Source organism: Hibiscus syriacus, unplaced genomic scaffold (assembly GCF_006381635.1).
Source record: "Hibiscus syriacus cultivar Baekdansim isolate YM2019G1 unplaced genomic scaffold, ASM638163v2 tig00002919_pilon, whole genome shotgun sequence".
Classification (NCBI taxonomy): domain Eukaryota; kingdom Viridiplantae; phylum Streptophyta; class Magnoliopsida; order Malvales; family Malvaceae; genus Hibiscus; species Hibiscus syriacus.
The window spans coordinates 722874-740685 of NW_024061957.1; the positions used below are offsets into that span (position 1 = coordinate 722874).

Here is a 17812-nt window from a genome sequence, read left to right on the forward strand (position 1 = left end):
ACTATTATGTAAAAACGATTTTTTTATCATTTTTAAGTTAAATTATTTAGTTATAATATAAAATATACATATTTTGCATATCGCCCCATGAATCAATTATATTTATATTATATTTAAATTATTTAGTTATAATATAAAATATACATATTTTGCATATCTTCTTAGGAATTAGATTACTGTTCTTGTCCTATAAGCTACATATAAAAATAATTAATACTACAACTATTATATTCAAAATTTTAATCTGTTTTTTTTAGAGACGGTATATTCTAGTAAATATGATTAATTTCGATATGTATGAAAAATTGAGGGGTTAAAATTATAATAAAATAAATTTATGGTATGATGTGTCATTTTCAGTATGAATTCATGGTCCTGATGTATAGAACGCATGTTAGCAAAGTCCCTTTTCAAATCTCTCTGTAAGTCATGAAGGCTAAGAGTACCAACGTATTCCTCGAACCTACTTCGGTTGCCTACATGTTTGGAACGAAATAAACATTGGAAAATCTCTGTCTGAACCTTGCAATATTATTTCCAATTAATTGTCGGCCACTCATGCACGACCACAGCAAAATTGCTGACTTGGCCCTCTAAGATTTTAAACAGACTATACGGTCACCGAAATTGCCTGATTGTTGGACTGATTATGGGAGTATATAGCTATGTATTGAATAATAACAAGTGAAAGATTAATATGGAAATACATGAAAGGATGACAAAAGAATATACCCAATAAAAACACTAAATACAGTAAACTGAACACGTAAGCTCTTAAATCGTTTCTCTGATATGAATTGTTGGATCCACTGACATCAGCATCCTAGCTAATATCAAGGCTAGCAATTTTATTTTAAGAGAAACAGTTGTATACCGAATAATAAGTGAGTGACATCAGTAGACTCGGATAATGTAAGGAATACAATGGTACGAGAGGTATAAAAAAAATAGAATAACGGTCGATGATAAAATATTGATTAAAAAATTTAATTTAATATTTAAAATAATTTTAAAAATTTTAAGACCTAATTTGGAGTTTGAGAGTTTCAGAATTCGACGTACTGTTTAACAGAATCGTTCCTATCAAGTGCTGTATTTGTCAGGTAACCAATCATTTCTGTTTCTAAGGCTTATACGTTTTTCAGCTTTTTAAGTAAATTTTGTAGCATGTACTTCTGTTTTTCTAAGAATGATGATCCACTATTTGCAAGTAAAAAAACGGTATAATGACTTTTATAATCCTCAACGTTTAAAGATTTTGCTAAATTGAATCACCACTCTTCAAAAATTATTGATTTTACTATTCTATATTACATTTACATATTAATAATTAAATATGATAATGGGATAGCTGAATTGATAAAGAAGTAAAGTATATTTAAATCAAATAAACACATTATTAAGTTTAAAAAAGAAAATAAAGATACTGGTCAGGGCTCTCCCACGTTTGAGGTATATCTCTGTCTACATTGCCAATAAAACAACGTTTGCAAATGTAGCATGGATAACACTTAGTGAAAAAATATATATTATTTGTGGAGTTTTAATATGTTTGTATATCTCATTTAAGGATTTTAAACCTTCAATTATAATTTATAAATTTTAGATATTAAAATCTACAAAAAATTTAGTCTTAAAACTTTAAATAAAAAAATAACTATTTATTATTATTGAAATATGACTTTACCCGTTTTTTTATAAATGATTTTAATTTTTTTTTATTTTCTATGATTTGGCAGAAATGATAAAATAAAAAAATATATAAACAAACATGGAAGTTTGTCGTATAAACAAAAATATTAAACCCAAAAAAAATAATTTTCAGCTGTACTATTATTTTTCATTGGGGTTAATATATTTTTCGTTTAATATTTTCTTATGTTCATATTTTATATTATAATAGTCACCAATCAAAACTCATGCCACCTAAGATTTTCTTAAGTTCAGATTGGTTTGTGGAAAAAAAAACTCAAATTAAAATAAGGGTAAAGTATATAAATAGTACCTGATTTTTTAGGGCGTTTGCATTTTGGTCACTTAACTTTTGAAACTTGCAATACAATCATCGAATTTTTAGTTCGTTTTCATTTTGGTCCATGTCGTTACCTTCCGTTAGTGTTTATTGATGTGGCACTTAACTGCCGTTAAAGCCCCTTATTCTTCTTCTTCTTCTTCATTTCAAAGACTGTATAAACAATCCACTTGCAATCGGTGTTGCTCAACGTTCCACGATCTTCTTCAATCGTTATGCATTTCACCGAGCTAGTGTGATCGGTTAGGACCGAGAGGCACATGTGGATGACGTATTCTTCCTTCCACCAGACGTATATGCTCTTATCAGCGGAGCCGGTGAACACCAAGTTCCCGACGGTAGCCATTCAGAGAACCGCCATTTTATGGCTCCTTCAAACCCCACAGTGCGGTAGGTAGTGGTTCCCATGTTCCCAGAAGTTTACGAGTCTGTTGAACGATCCTCAATACAACGTTGTCGATTCTTTGCTCATGGCTAACGTCGTCACATCATTCTGTTGCTTAAACAACATTTGAACCATGGAATGCTTTGTTCTTTTCTCTAGAAAGTTTCTCTTCTAGGCCTTGATCGTCCCGTCGATGGAGCCGATGAACACGAAGCCATTGAAACCGACGATGAAGGAGTTTATAGCGTCGTCAACGAATTCCAAGCACTTGAAATTGGATATCCACCATAATTTCATGGTTTTATCCCATGAACCTGAATATAATAACCATAATTCTTCATTCTATCTCAAGCACGAAACAACATAGAAATGCTTGATCCGAATAACACTTTTTTTTCTAAACTTCAACGCAGTTCTTTAGTTTAACGGACCCTTTGAGGAAATTGATGAAATTCGAGAAACTGCTGTGTCTTTTGATCACGCTAGGGTTCGACAACAAAACTTTTCAGCAATGGATTTTATTGTCTTGATGACCGGTGAAGACCATATCATCCAACATATAATGGCTTTGACCAACCCACTTTTAGCTTGAAACCCAAAAACTCCTTCAAGTTTTTCCAGACGCGGATGGTCTTGTTATCAGTGTTGGTGTATAACATATCACCGATGGCAACCAATGAATAAATATGACCTTCTTCTTTGATGATAGAGTCGATGATGACTAAATGTGTAATTATAGAAATTTTATTAATTATCACGTCATATCCTACATTAATATTTAATGGCACCTGGCTTGATTTACAAGATTTAAATAGTTAGGTGATCCAATTGACAAAATTAAAAAAATTAGTGGTTAAAATAAAAAGGGTATATAGTTAGCTGTTCAATGTTATAGTTTACACTAAAAACTAATGTTTTATAAATATTATATTTTAATTAAACTACATTTAGATTTTTAACTAATTTATAATTATACGTTTAGTGGTTTTTAATTTAAAGTTTTATATATTAATTTAATGATACTCATCATTAACCATACTCATTCGTACTCGTCGAGCGTGGTAGCATCTTATTACAAATATTTTAACTTTTAGCAGTGAATTTTAATGCTTCTTGGCATTATTTGGTTGGTGAATAGATGAATTTTGATTTATTGATTAACGAAATAAATAAATTTAAGGGTAAAGTATAGTAATGGTCATTGAACTTTTTTAAAGTTTTCATTTAGGTCTCTTAACTTTTAAAACTTGCAATACAGTCCTCAACATTTAGTTCGTTTGCAATATAGTCCTCGACGTTACACTGTCGTTAGAAGACGCTGATGTGGCAGTGAGATCACCGTTTGCAGCTATGAAAATTAGGGTAAATTATATAAATGGTCATTGAACTTTTCAGACGCTTGCATTTATGTCCCCCAACTTTTAAAACTTGTAAAACAATCCTCAATTTCATTCTAAACCTTAAATTCTAAAATAATTCAATTACATTCTAAACCCCAAATTCCAAAATAATCAAAATAATATTGAGTTAACCAAGATTTATATAATTTTTTTGATTTTTGATTGAGTTGTATTCAGTGAAAATTGATTGTTATTGTTCGATTAAGTTCATGTGCAATTGAATAGTGGGGTATGCATGTGTAAATGATGCCAAGTTCATGTGAAAATTGATTGTTACTATTCTGAAAATTTATAGATTTAAGTTCAATAAAAAAATGTTTCATATTTAAGTCCCAACAACCAATATTTAAATAGCATCAATGTTTACAATATTTTATTCAAACTCAATACCTAATACACATGCAACACAATCCGAAAAAACAAAAGAAATTAGAACTCAATATCCAATACCATCAAATGTCATTTACACATGCATACCTCACCATTCAATTGCACATGAATTCAATCAAACAGTAACAATCAAATTTTACTAAATACAACTCAATCAAAAAAAAAGTGTGGCTGATATTTGTCCGTGAAACTCCTCAGGTCAAGCTTGATTGACATACTACTACTATTCGATGTTTTTCTCTTGCGTGAAAGTTTCCTCACCTTCCACCATCCATGTCGATCAATCTCAGAACGGATAAATCGTGTAAATCGTTGTGTACGACTGGCAATGAATTTTTTCTACGGGTTCTGGTAGTTTCCTGAGTAAGATATTTTTAATTAAAAATATTATTTTGTTCGATCTAAAAAATTATATACAGTTTTAATATTTTTTTGTTAAAATCAAAAATTTATATTGTGGGCGATTTAGGGTTTTCAATAAAAAAAGTTATACAACTGAAAATATTATTCTACATAACTTTAAAAATTATGTTTCGAACAAGATATTTTGTTATAATTTATTTTTATCCTTTTTTAAATTTTACATTAATACGTTGTATTTTAGAATTTTCATTTTTTTATCGGTTGCTTGTAGGAAGGTTCTTTTTCATTAATTTATGCAGCTTTTCTACTTGGGTAGTTATATTGTACACTAGCCTAAAATAAAACTAAAGAAAAACGCAATCGAAAATATTAATATTTTTTTAACATTTTCAGTATAACACTACTTAAATTATAAATTTCGTTACCTAATAAAATAATATAAGTAATAATAAAAAAACTATTTATTCTTATTGAAACCTGACGTTACCCGTTTTTTATAAATGATTTTTATTTTTATTTTATTTTTTATGATTTGGACGAAATAATAAAATAAAAAAAATATTTTTTTCCATGTTTTCCGATTCGGTGTCTGCAACATATTCAGATCATGTAGAGCGCTCTCTTATAAAGCTAGCAGTAGATTTGTGAGTTGGGTATGGGAGAAGTGTTGGCTTTGATATTGAAATGGACTCGGATTCATTAATTATATTATCATGGCTGTTTAGAAAAATAATTCAAAGACTTCATTGCAATAATATACCGAATTTTCTAGCAAAGGACGAAATGAAAAAGAATAAGAAAGGTTTAGCGTGTGGTGGAAAAGTTTGTCGATAATTTTTCGAATGAAATCAAAATTTGTGGCTGATATTTTTTTTGGTACATAAAAGTTTAGGTTAAGGGTGACTCTTTCAATTCAGGGTCAGGACATACCTAAGACCTAATTAGAATTTATAGGGCTTTACAGATTACCCACCAAGAATGACGGTGGTGAGATTCGAACTTGACCTTACAAACTTAAATTCCTAAATCCCAACCACTTATGCCAACACTTATCGACTAAATTCATCTACTTTAACATACTACTATTTAACTTTTCTCCCGATACGTGTAGGATTCCTCACATTCTATCGTCCTTCCTCTTGATGTTTTTTTAAAAACAAATACTTTATGTTTACAATACAAATATTGTTGAAATTTCAACAAATTATTCGGTGCATTAATGCACCGAATGTGCAAGTGTGCAAGTGGAATTATGGAGTCAAAAGTAGCTGCAAATTGTTGAAATAATAAAGGCATAACTACCAAATTGAGTCCCTAAACTTTAGGGTATTTACAAGATTAGTCCTCAAGTTTCAACTATAAATACCCTAGCTCATTTAGCTTCAAAATCATCCCAAAACATTCTAGATTTCTTCCAATACTAGAGAATTTAGAGAGTTTTTTTGAAAGTTGTTTTCTCCTTTTTTATCGAGAGAGAATTATCATTGTTTTCTCCTTGGTAGATCGAGAGAGGTTGTAATTCCTATTTTCTCATAGTGAAATTCTTCTACCGTTGCTCGTGGTTTTTACCCTAAATTTTTAGGGGGTTTTCACGTAAATTTTTGTGTCTCTTTTATCTTCATTTTTATTTTCTCAAATTATCAGTTGCGATTTTACTCTATCCGATAGCCGTCTTCCGCAACAATTGGTATCAGAGCTAGATTAGAGTGTGTAATATCTGCTTATTGTCTTTGTGGTTGCCACCAAAAGGTGGATCCTCCAACATAAGAAAGTAAGAAGGTATTACCCATTCTTTGAAGGTTCCAGAGAACTATTCACGATAGTGAAATAGTGGGAGCTATCCGTAAAAGAAGCTATGGCAACAAAATTTGATATTGAAAAATTCAATGGGAGAAATTTCTCATTGTGTAAATTGAAGATGAAGGCCATCCTGAGAAAAGACGGGTGTCTAGCATCTATCAGTGAAAGGCTGGTAAATTTCACAGATGACAACAAACGGATCGAAATAGACGGGAATACTATGGCAAACTTTCATCTAGCATTAGCAGATGAAGTATTGTCAAGCATCGAGGAGAAAAAGACAGCTAAGGAGATATGGGATCATCTCACCAAACTGTACGAGGCCACATCGCTGCACAATAAATTTTTCCTTAAGAGAAAATTGTACACTCTCCGTATGCCAGAATCTACTTAAGTGACGGAGCACTTAAATACACTGAATACTTTATTTTCTCAGCTTACATCCTTAAGTTGTAAAATAGGAGAACAAGAACGTGCTGAACTTCTATTTCAAAGTCTACCGGATTCGTATGATCAACTCATCATCAACTTGACAAACAGTAATGTCACTAGTCTAGTCTTTGATGATGTTGCAGCTGCTGTTCTACAAGAAAAAAATCGGCGCAAGAACAAAGAAGACAGACAAGTAAATCTGCAACAAGCAGAAGCGTTAACAACGATGACAACGATGAGAGGGGAGATCAACAGAACGTGGCCAAAAGCAGCAGTCACAAACATGGTAGATCGAAGTCGAGGAGCAAGAAGAATTTAAAGTGTTACAACTGTGGAAAGAAGGGTCATTTGAAGAAGGATTGTTGGAGTCTAAATAAAAACTCCAATCCACAAGGTAATACCGCAAACACTTCAGATGATGGAGATGCTCTATGCTGTGAAGCGTCAACCACCGTGGAAGGAAGAAAACGATTTACAGATATATTACTCATTGATTCGGGAGCAACATATCACATGACCTCAAGAAGAGAATGGTTCCATCATTATGAACCTGTCTCAGGAGGATCTGTTTATAGTTGCAATGATCATGCCTTAGAGATCGTTGGCGTAGGAACCATCAAATTGAAGATGTATGACGGAACAATTAAAGTTGTTCGAGATGTGCGGCACGTGAAAGGGCTGAAGAAAAATTTATTATCCTACGGATTGTTGGATAATAATGCAAGCAAGATTGAAACACGGAAAGGAATCATGAAAGTGTTCCGTGGAGCGCTTGTGGTACTGAAAGGCGAAAAAATAGCTGCAAACTTGTACATGCTGAAGGGAGAGACTTTGGTAGAAGCAGAAGCCTCTGTTGCCTCATGTAGTTCAGATTCGGCAATGCTATGGCATCAGAAACTTGGACACATGTCAGAACAAGGAATGAAAGTCCTTGTGGAGCAAAAGCTACTTCCAGGCTTAACAAAGGTATCACTTCCTTTGTGTGAGCATTGCATAACAAGTAAGTAGCACCGGTTGAAATTCAACACATCAAATTCTAGAGGCAAAAGTGTTCTAGAATTGGTTCACTCTGACGTATGGCAAGCACCAGTAACGTCCCTAGGTGGAGCAAAATACTTTGTCTCATTTATTGATGACTACTCCAGGAGATGTTGGGTGCACCCTATTAAGAAGAAGTCAGACGTGTTTTCAACTTTCAAAAACTTCAAAGCGCGGGTGGAACTTGATTCTGGAAATAAGATCAAGTGTTTCATAACAGATAATGGAGGAGAATACACAAGCGAAGAATTTGATGACTTTTGCAAGAAAGAAGGCATCAAAAGACAGTTCACAGTGGCGAACACTCCTCAACAAAATGGAGTGGCAGAGCGGATGAACAGAACCTTGTTAGAAAGAACAAGAGCAATGTTGAGGGACGCAGGCCTAGAAAAATCATTCTGGGCAGAAGCAGTCAATACCGCCTGTTATTTGGTGAATCGAGCTCCATCAACTGCAATAGAGCTGAAGACACCAATGGAGATGTGGACTGGTAAACCAGTTGATTATTCAAACCTCCATGTATTTGGAAGTATTGTGTACGTGATGTACAACGCCCAAGAAATTTCAAAGCTGGATCCAAAATCTAGGAAATGCAAATTCTTGGGGTATGCTGATGGAGTAAAGGGGTATCGCTTATGGGATCCCACTGCCCGCAAAGTGATCATTAGCAGGGATGTTATCTTTGTAGAAGATAAACTACAAAGAAAAGAAGACGATGATAGCGCTGAAAAGTCAGAGACTACTCAGATACATGTGGAAAAAGAGTTTGAAGAAGGAGATTCTTCTGAAGAAGAACCAGCACATGATGAACAAGAACCAGAGAGTTCTGAAGCTCCAACAGCTCGTCAATCAGATCGTGTGAGAAGACGTCCCAATTGGCACTCAGATTATGTTATAGAAGGTAATATTGCATACTTCCTTTTAACAGAGAACGGTGAGCCATCAACATACCAAGAGGCAATAAACAGCTCAGATGCTTCACTGTTGATGATGGCGATGCAAGAAGAAATCGAAGCCCTTCATAAAAATAATACATGGGACCTTGTGCCACTACCACAAGGAAGGAAGCCAATTGGTAACAAATGGGTTTTCAAAATCAAGCGAAATGGTGACGATCAAGTGGAGAGGTATCGTGCAAGACTGGTGGTCAAAGGATATGCTCAGAAAGAATGTATTGATTTCAATGAAATTTTTTCTCATGTGGTTCAACTAACAACAGTTCGAGTAGTCTTGGCAATGTGTGCTATATTGAATTTACATTTGGAACAGTTAGATGTTAAAACAGCTTTTCTTCATGGAAATCTTGAAGAAGAGATTTATATGCTCCAGCCTGAAGGTTTTGAAGAATACGAAAAGAAGAACTTGGTTTGCAGGTTGAACAAATCTCTGTACGGTCTAAAGCAGGCGCCGAGGTGTAGGTATAAGAGATTTGATTCCTTCATTATGTGCCTTGGATACAACAGACTTAATGCAGACCCTTGTGCTTATTTCAAGAGGTCTAGTGATAACGATTTTGTTATATTGCTGTTGTATGTGGATGACATGTTGGTTGCAGGACCCAACAAAGATCATATTGAAGAATTGAAGGCACAACTGGCTAGGGAATTTGAAATGAAGGACTTGGGATCAGCAAACAAGATTCTAGGATATGTGTTCAAAGTTGCTGGTGGAGCTGTAAGCTGGGTTTCAAAATTGCAGTCAGTTGTGGCTACGTCAACAACAGAGGCAGAATATGTAGCAGCTACACAAGCCAGTAAAGAAGCAATTTGGTTGAAGATGCTATTGGAGGAGCTTGGGCACAATCAAGAGTATGTCTCTCTGTTTTGTGACAGTCAAAGCGCCTTGCATCTAGCAAGAAATCCAGCATTTCATTCAAGGACAAAGCACATATGAGTTCAGTACCATTTCATTCGTGAAAAGGTAGAAGAAGGGACGATAGATATGCAGAAGATCCATACCAAAGACATCATAGTAGATTTCATGACGAAGGTGATCAACACTGATAAATTTACCTGGTGTCGATCCTCTTGTGGCCTGTCAGAGACGTAAGCAACATGATGGTACAAGGTAGAAAGAATGGTGTGAAGATATGATTGTTCCAATCAAATCTTCAAGTTGGAGATTGTTGAAATTTCAACAAATTATTCGGTGCATTAATGCACCGAATGTGCAAGTGTGCAAGTGGAATTGTGGAGTCAAAAGTAGCTGCAAATTGTTGAAATAATAAAGGCATAACTACCAAATTGAGTCCCTAAACTTTAGAGTATTTACAAGATTAGTCCTCAAGTTTCAACTATAAATACCCTAGCTCATTTAGCTTCAAAATCATCCCAAAGCATTCTAGCTTTCTTCCAATACTAGAGAATTTAGAGAGTTTCTTGAAAGTTTGTTTTCTCATTTTTTATCGAGAGAAAATTATCATTGTTTTCTCCTTGGTAGATCGAGAGAGGTTGTAATTCCTATTTTCTCATAATGAAATTATTCTACCGTTGCCAGTGGTTTTTACCCTAAATTTTTAGGGGTTTTTCACGTAAATTTTATGTTTCTTTTATCTTCATTTTTATTTTCTCAAATTATTAGTTGCGATTTTACTCTATCCGATAGCCGTCTTCCGCAACAAATATCTCACCATTCTCCGCTATATATACATTAGTTTTTTTTAAATAATGTATTTCTCTTGTAATATATTTTTTCATTTAATTTCTCTTACATTATTAATTTTCAACTACACCATTATTGCAAAGAATAATTCTACCACGCTCGACGAGCGTGGATGAGTATCGCTAATGATGAGCACCATTAAATTAATTTATAAAACGTTAAATTATAAAACACTAAACATATAATTATAAATTAATTAAAAATCTAAATGTAATTTTGATTAAAATAAATTATTATCAATCGATTTTTAGGGTAAACTATACTATTAACCACCTAGCTATTTACCCTTTTTACTTTAACCATCGATTTTTCATTTTTATCAATCGGGTCACCTAATTGTTTAAATCTTGTCAATCAAGCCACTTGCCATTAAATATTTACGGAGGATATGACGTGGTAGTTAATAAAATTTGTATAATTACACATTTAGTCCTCATTACTTATATATTCTATTAATTTGGTCATAATATTTAATTAATTCAATAAATTTAATCCTCAATCAGACGGTTACATGTGTCACTATGTGATTAGATGTTTTTTCTTAATATTTTTTATTTAATTTAATAAATTTTTCATCTAATCAAATGGTGTCACGTGTTACCAATTGACTGAATAGAAAATAAATCGAATCAACAACCCGCTGTTGGTGGGGTTTAAACCCAAGACGTGGGGAGAGGAAGCAAACACCACAACCACTAGGCTCCACCATTCAAATGACAAACCTATCACGACATAATATATATAGTTAATAATAATAAAAAAGTGAAAATGACCTAATAAGAATTCCAACACGGAATAATTTAATAATACAATAATATGATATATACACAAATATTATAACCGATTAACATCTGAATATATCTTATTTATATTTTAAATCATTTTAATGAAAAAATAAAAAAAAATATTTTTAATATATTATAATTGAAATATAACGAAGAGCTTCGTTGTCTTAGCATTTTTCTGATAGTTGAGGGCTTATCGTAGTAAGCATTTTAACTTATGCATTGACTTGTTTATATCCCGATTAGAGTAAGAATTTTATATTTTATATTTTTTTATTATATATTTGAAGAAAATTTTAGGGGAAACTTGATTTTATTGAATTATTCTATTTTAATATATAGAGTTGTTAAATAAGATTAGAATCCGATTGACATTATAATATTTTAAAATATAAGATATGATACATTTCAGTTCAATAAAATTAGAAAAATGAAGACAATTTATTAATTTAAAATATGTAAAATGATACATTTCAATTATAACATATTAAATTCACTTTTATTTTAATTTGTCATTAAATGTGATTTAAACTATAAATAAAACATATTCACTTATTAATCAATTATAATATTTCTTTATATATTATATTTTCATAATATTCAATTATTTCATGTTTGAGTCCTTATAATGTCATTTATTACCATTAACTATATTATAAATTATATAGATTATGTCATGTATATTATTCAAATTTAGTGGTTTAGCTTAGTCATTAGGATGCTCAGTTTTTCGGCTTGTGTCATAAGTTCAAACCCCACCAACAATATTTATTGATTTAATTTATTTTTCATTCATTTGCTTTGTGACAAGTGGCACCATTTGATTGGATGAAAATTTATTAAATAAAAAATATTAAAAAAAAATCCAATCACACGACGACACATTTCACCATCGGATTGAGGATTAAATTTTTGAATTAAACAAAAGTTATGACCAAATTAATAGAATGTGTAAGTAATGATGACTAAATGTGTAATTATAGAAATTTTATTAACTACCACATCGTATCCTCCGTTAATATTTAACGGCATGTGACTTGATTGACAATATTTAAATAGTTAAGTGATCGAATTGACAAAATTAAAATCGCCCCCAATACAACAATTTTTTATTTTTAAAAACAATAAGAAAATTATAAAAAATTGTATGTAGAAGACGACAATTTTCGTCGAAAACGTCTACTGCAACAACAAATAATTTCTTGATATACTACTCAAATATTTATACTCCTAATTTTGTTCTTAATGTTCATTTTTTTCACTAATCTTACCACCAAAACTCATCGAATATGATTTTTTCAGAAATCCCTAATCATAAACAAGAGAGTCCAACTGTCCAAGCTCCAAAGCAAAAGTCCCATGTCATCCGTGCTCAATTTCACGACACTGTTAAAATAATTGGAGGACACAAAAAATCAACGTCAATTCACTTTTCCATCGCGGTTGCCATTTCAGCAGTATAATCCCCCACGTTGTCAAAAATGAGTTTCCCTTTTAAAACATGTCTACAGTCTATCCATTTAGGGTTTGATTAAAATATGATTAATCCAAACGATTTGTGATCGTATTATTTTATTTCATCTTTTTCTTTTCACTTTTAAGATTACAATGATCTTAATAATATATTTAAAATTACATTTTTCTTTTTTACGTCCTTTTTAATATTTATTGAAAATATCTTTTTTTATTATCTAAAAATTTTCATTTTTTTAGTATGATCATATGTATATGATTTATTAATTAACTAATATGAATCGGGTACCGCAGAAGTAAGGGCAATCATCTCAATCCCATTTGCTCAATTTACAAACGTCATGATTCGAACTACTAACATTACTTAAGAGATCTAATGTCTCATCCTACTAGACAAATTGATTGCGGGTTTTTTTCATTTATTTTTAAAGATGATGTTCTCATCTAAATAAGCACATTTTTAAAGAGGGTAAACTATCGTGTGGGTCACTAAATTATTAAGGTGATTCTATTTTGACAACTAAACTATATATTTTTTAATTAAGTCATTAAACTATTAAAATGATTTCATTAAATAACTTACCAGGCATTAATTGTTAACAGGAGCGTTGAGAGTGGCTGCTAAATAAATTTGTATAATTTCACATTTGATCCTCGTTATTTTATATATTATATCTATCTGATTATAATTAAAATAATAGCACATTCGGTCATCATTATTAACATAATATGTTAATTTAGTCTTACTTTTAAAGTATAATAATTCTTTAAAATTTATTGTCCAGTGGGAGAGTGGCATGTGTCATTATATCATTAGAGGAAAATAAAAAACTAGAATAAAAAAGAAAGCCCAAATAATAAATTAGTAAGAATGAAAACCAGAAACTCAAACCGGAGCAATTTGGGAGAGATATTTATATATATATATATACCGTTACGATCTACTTACACTTAATGTAAAACTTTTAGTTTTACATCTTTTTAAGATTGTTGGTTGAAGGAAATTAAAAACTAAAATTAATTTATTGTTTTTTCCATTGAATATCTTCTCATTTTCTAATATTATCTTAACTTTTAATTTTCTTCATTCAATTGCCCTAAATTTTTAAAGGAAAATAAAATAAAATAAATATAAAATGGGAAGGAGATGACTCAAATACGAGTGTATGGACGCGTTTAATCATTTAATCGAGTCAAATATATACATTATGATTGACACATTTATATCTTTGTATTTTTTTAATTTCTACTAATTTTGTATTTATGACGTGTTTTCTTCTATCTTTATAACATATTTTTTTATTGTTTGGCCGCTTTTTCAAGATTGAATTTGATGTAACATCGATTAATCAATATGACAATTATTTGTTATCACATTGGTCTTCTCTGTTTTGGACCCTAAGATTAGACTTAGATACACGATTTGCATTCGTAGATAGTTTTCTCACGACACTCGATTTTGATTTGTAATTGTCGATGGTCTTTCAATAGTTTAATTCCCCGTTGTGATTCGTTTGTTGATGCATACATATTTGGTTATATTTATCTTTTATTCGAGTTTATTGGGTGAGTTTTAACTTTTTCTTTGTATGATCCTTGTGTAATCTCGTGGCTATTTAATTGTACCAATGATTAATAAAAAATATTCTAATTGTGTGTTTTGTTTTCTTCATTATAATTTTGATTTTTTTATTTTAATAAAGTTAGCGACTTTATTTGCATCAAAATAAATACATCCTTACTTCATTTCCTTATTTGCTTGGAAATCATTTCTTTTACAGTTAAGACAATCATTTTCATCTTACTCGTTTTCATAACTTTTGCTTTGCGTTACCTCTTCAAACCCCAACGGCAAGGCAAGCTCCAAAAGGCTAAGCAACCTTCTCTTCCGCCAGGCCCTAAACCTTGGCCTATTCTCGGAAACTTCCCCGAATTTATCAGATACAAGTACAAAACTTCGGTGTCTCATTGGATACACAGTTTCATGAAAGAAATGAACACCGAAATTGCTTGCATTCGTCTAGGAAACGTTCATGTGATTCCCGTCACTTGTCCTGAAATCGCTCGAGAATTCTTGAAAAAACAAGATGCTGTTTTCTCTTCCAGACCGCTAACAATGGCCACTGATTTCTTTTCAAAAGGATACTCAACCGCCATTTTTGCACCCTTGGGAGATCAGAGGAAGAAAATGAGGAAAGTTATGGTTAGCGAGCTGCTTTCAAAGGCAAGGCATCAATGGCTTTATGAGAAAAGAGTTGAAGAAGCTGATAACCTCGTGTATTACGACCATAACCAATGCAGAAATTCCGATGAAGGTGGCCTTGTGAACATAAGAGTGGCTGCTCGACACTATTGCGGCAATGTGACGAGGAAAATGGTGTTCAACCGGAGATACTTCGGAGAAGGGAAAGCAGATGATGGACCTGGTTTCGAGGAAGAAGAATATGTCAAAGCCATTTTCACTTGTCTTGCTTATATTTATTCCTTCTGTATATCCGACTACGTACCGGTTTTGAGAGGCCTGGACCTGGAGGGACATGAGAAAATAATGGAGGCGGCAACTAGGGTTATGGACAATTATCACACCCCATTATTGAAGACAGGATTCGACAACGGAGAGATGGCAAGAAAGATGAACCCCAAGACTTGCTTGATATTTTGGTTTCTTTGACAGATGACGACGGCAACCCACTACTGTCGACGAACGAGATCAAAGCTGAAATTTGTGTACGTCTTTCCTTCTCTCTAGACTCTTGCTGTTTTTAACGCGATATAACACAAACACGTGCACGTAGAGTGTACATGTTATATATTGATAAGCTTGTAAATTTTCAGGAAATTAATGTTGCTGCGTTGGATAATCCATCAAATGCCTTAGAATGGGCACTTGCGGAGATGTTGAATAAACCAGAGACGCTACAAAAGGCCATAGATGAATTGGATAATGTTGTTGGAAAAGATAGGTTAGTTCAAGAATCTGATTTCCCACAGCTCAACTACGTCAAGGCATGCGCAAGAGAAGCCCTTAGACTCCACCCCGTCGCACCGTTTACCCCTCCTCATGTGTCCGTGACCGATACAACAGCGGCCGGCTACTTCATCCCAAAGGGTAGCCATGTGGTCCTTAGCCGGGAAGGGCTGGGTCGGAACCCTAAAGTTTGGGACGATCCACGCGAGTTCAAGCCAGAACGTCACCTCCAGGGTTGTAATGAAGGCGAAGAAGTGGTGCTTGCAGAGCCAGAGTTGCGGCTGTTATCGTTCAGTAGAGGAAGGAGAGGGTGTCCCGGGGTGGTGCTCGGAAGTTCAATGACTACCATGTTGTTTGCGAGGCTTTTGCATGGCTTCGATTGGAGCATCCCGGTGTATCAGGGGAGAATCGTTTCTGGCTAAACTGTTGCTTGCAGTTGCAAAGCCACGGTTGGCACCCACGTCTACCCTTGTTCAACATAAATCACAGTGACAAATAAATACAGTGATAAATTAAGTAATGGTAGAAGGAATAAAAGATAGATGAATATCACCTTCCATTTGTTTGTGGAAACTAATAATTCAGCTCGTAAGGTTTGTGTGATGATATGTATTTTAAAATATAAATAAATGAGATGTATTTCTTAGTGACGATTTTTTCCCTACGTATAAAAGAAAACAACATTTATGATGAAGACATCACAATCACAAAATATTTATGATGAAGTAATATTTTCTTAATGTAAATTATCAAAATATTTAATCCTCGGAGATGGAAACATCACAATCACAAGGCAAAATTGCCTACGTATGAAACGAGTGCACCTTTGTCATTCCTCATCCATAACGAGAACACACATTTTAAATATTTGTTGTTTAGTGAAGTATTTTTTAAATTAGACTTTGGATAAGTATCATATAGAGCTTAAATAGCGTAAATAATTTTCTGTTCTTTTATATTTATTATTATTATTAAAAAATACTTTTAGAATCATACCTAATATTAAATAAATGGGGTTTAAATTGTGTAAATAATTTCATTTCATTCTTTATGTTTATCATTACTTTTGGAAATTATGTTTAAAATCATAAAAAAAAAATTTCTTAAACAATTAATATAAGAGATATACTTCAAACATAATTATTTTAATCTTGCAATGGTTTTTTACTAAAACATGAAAAACATTCAACAAACAAAATTCTATACCTTTTAAATTATTTTTAGAAATAAAAATAAATTTATATATATATATATATATATCCCATATTTTTGGTTAATTGCTAAAATGAATAAATTGAAAGTTTAGTGGTCAAAGTATAATCTTAGGAAAAGTTTAGAGACCAAAGTGTAATTTTAAAAATTATGTAATCTGGTCCCGTAAATGAATAGTTTAACCCTAAAAATGATGTTTTCATGAGTTTCATATTTGTCGTACAGATTTTGTATTAAAAGCTATAAAGTGATAAGTCCGAAAAATTTCGTAGTAAGGAGCTAGTTCAACACCAATTTTTGAGGATCAAATCAGCTCACTAGTATCAGTATGACATCTTTGATGTTTTTAATTTTCTAGTGTCATGTATACTTCATATATGGCAATGCCCTAATATGTTACGATAATAAATAGTTATATATATATATATATATATATATATATATATATATGTGTGTGTGTGTGTGTGTGTGTGTGTGGTTTTAGCAAGTAAAATACAAAATGAGTATGTTTAAACTTAGTTTATAGAAAATGATACTTAATATAATTACCAGTTATAAAATAGTTGGTTATTTGATATTTTAGTATATTGATTTTAATATCTAAAGATATGAATTTTTGTTTAGGAAATTTGGTATATTATATTAAAAAATGTTGAGCTGATATGTTGCTGCCTGAAACCAAACTTGATTTGAATGTTCAAATATTATATTTTGGTTTACGCAATTAAACGAATGTGATATTATATTTGAAACAAATGAATTTTAAAAGAAACAAAAATTTATTAATTTTCGAATAGAAAATGTTTTATGTGACATCTCTGACCCGTATTCGGTACGGATACAGAAAAAGGATGTTACATACACATTAAGAGC

The 17812-nt window shown here is 32.1% G+C and overlaps 1 pseudogene; it reads left to right on the top strand.

Moving 5' to 3' along the window:
* The first annotated feature begins 2298 nt into the window (after window positions 1-2298).
* On the top strand, window positions 2299-16149 carry LOC120163470 (annotated as a pseudogene).
* The last annotated feature ends 1663 nt before the right edge of the window (window positions 16150-17812 follow it).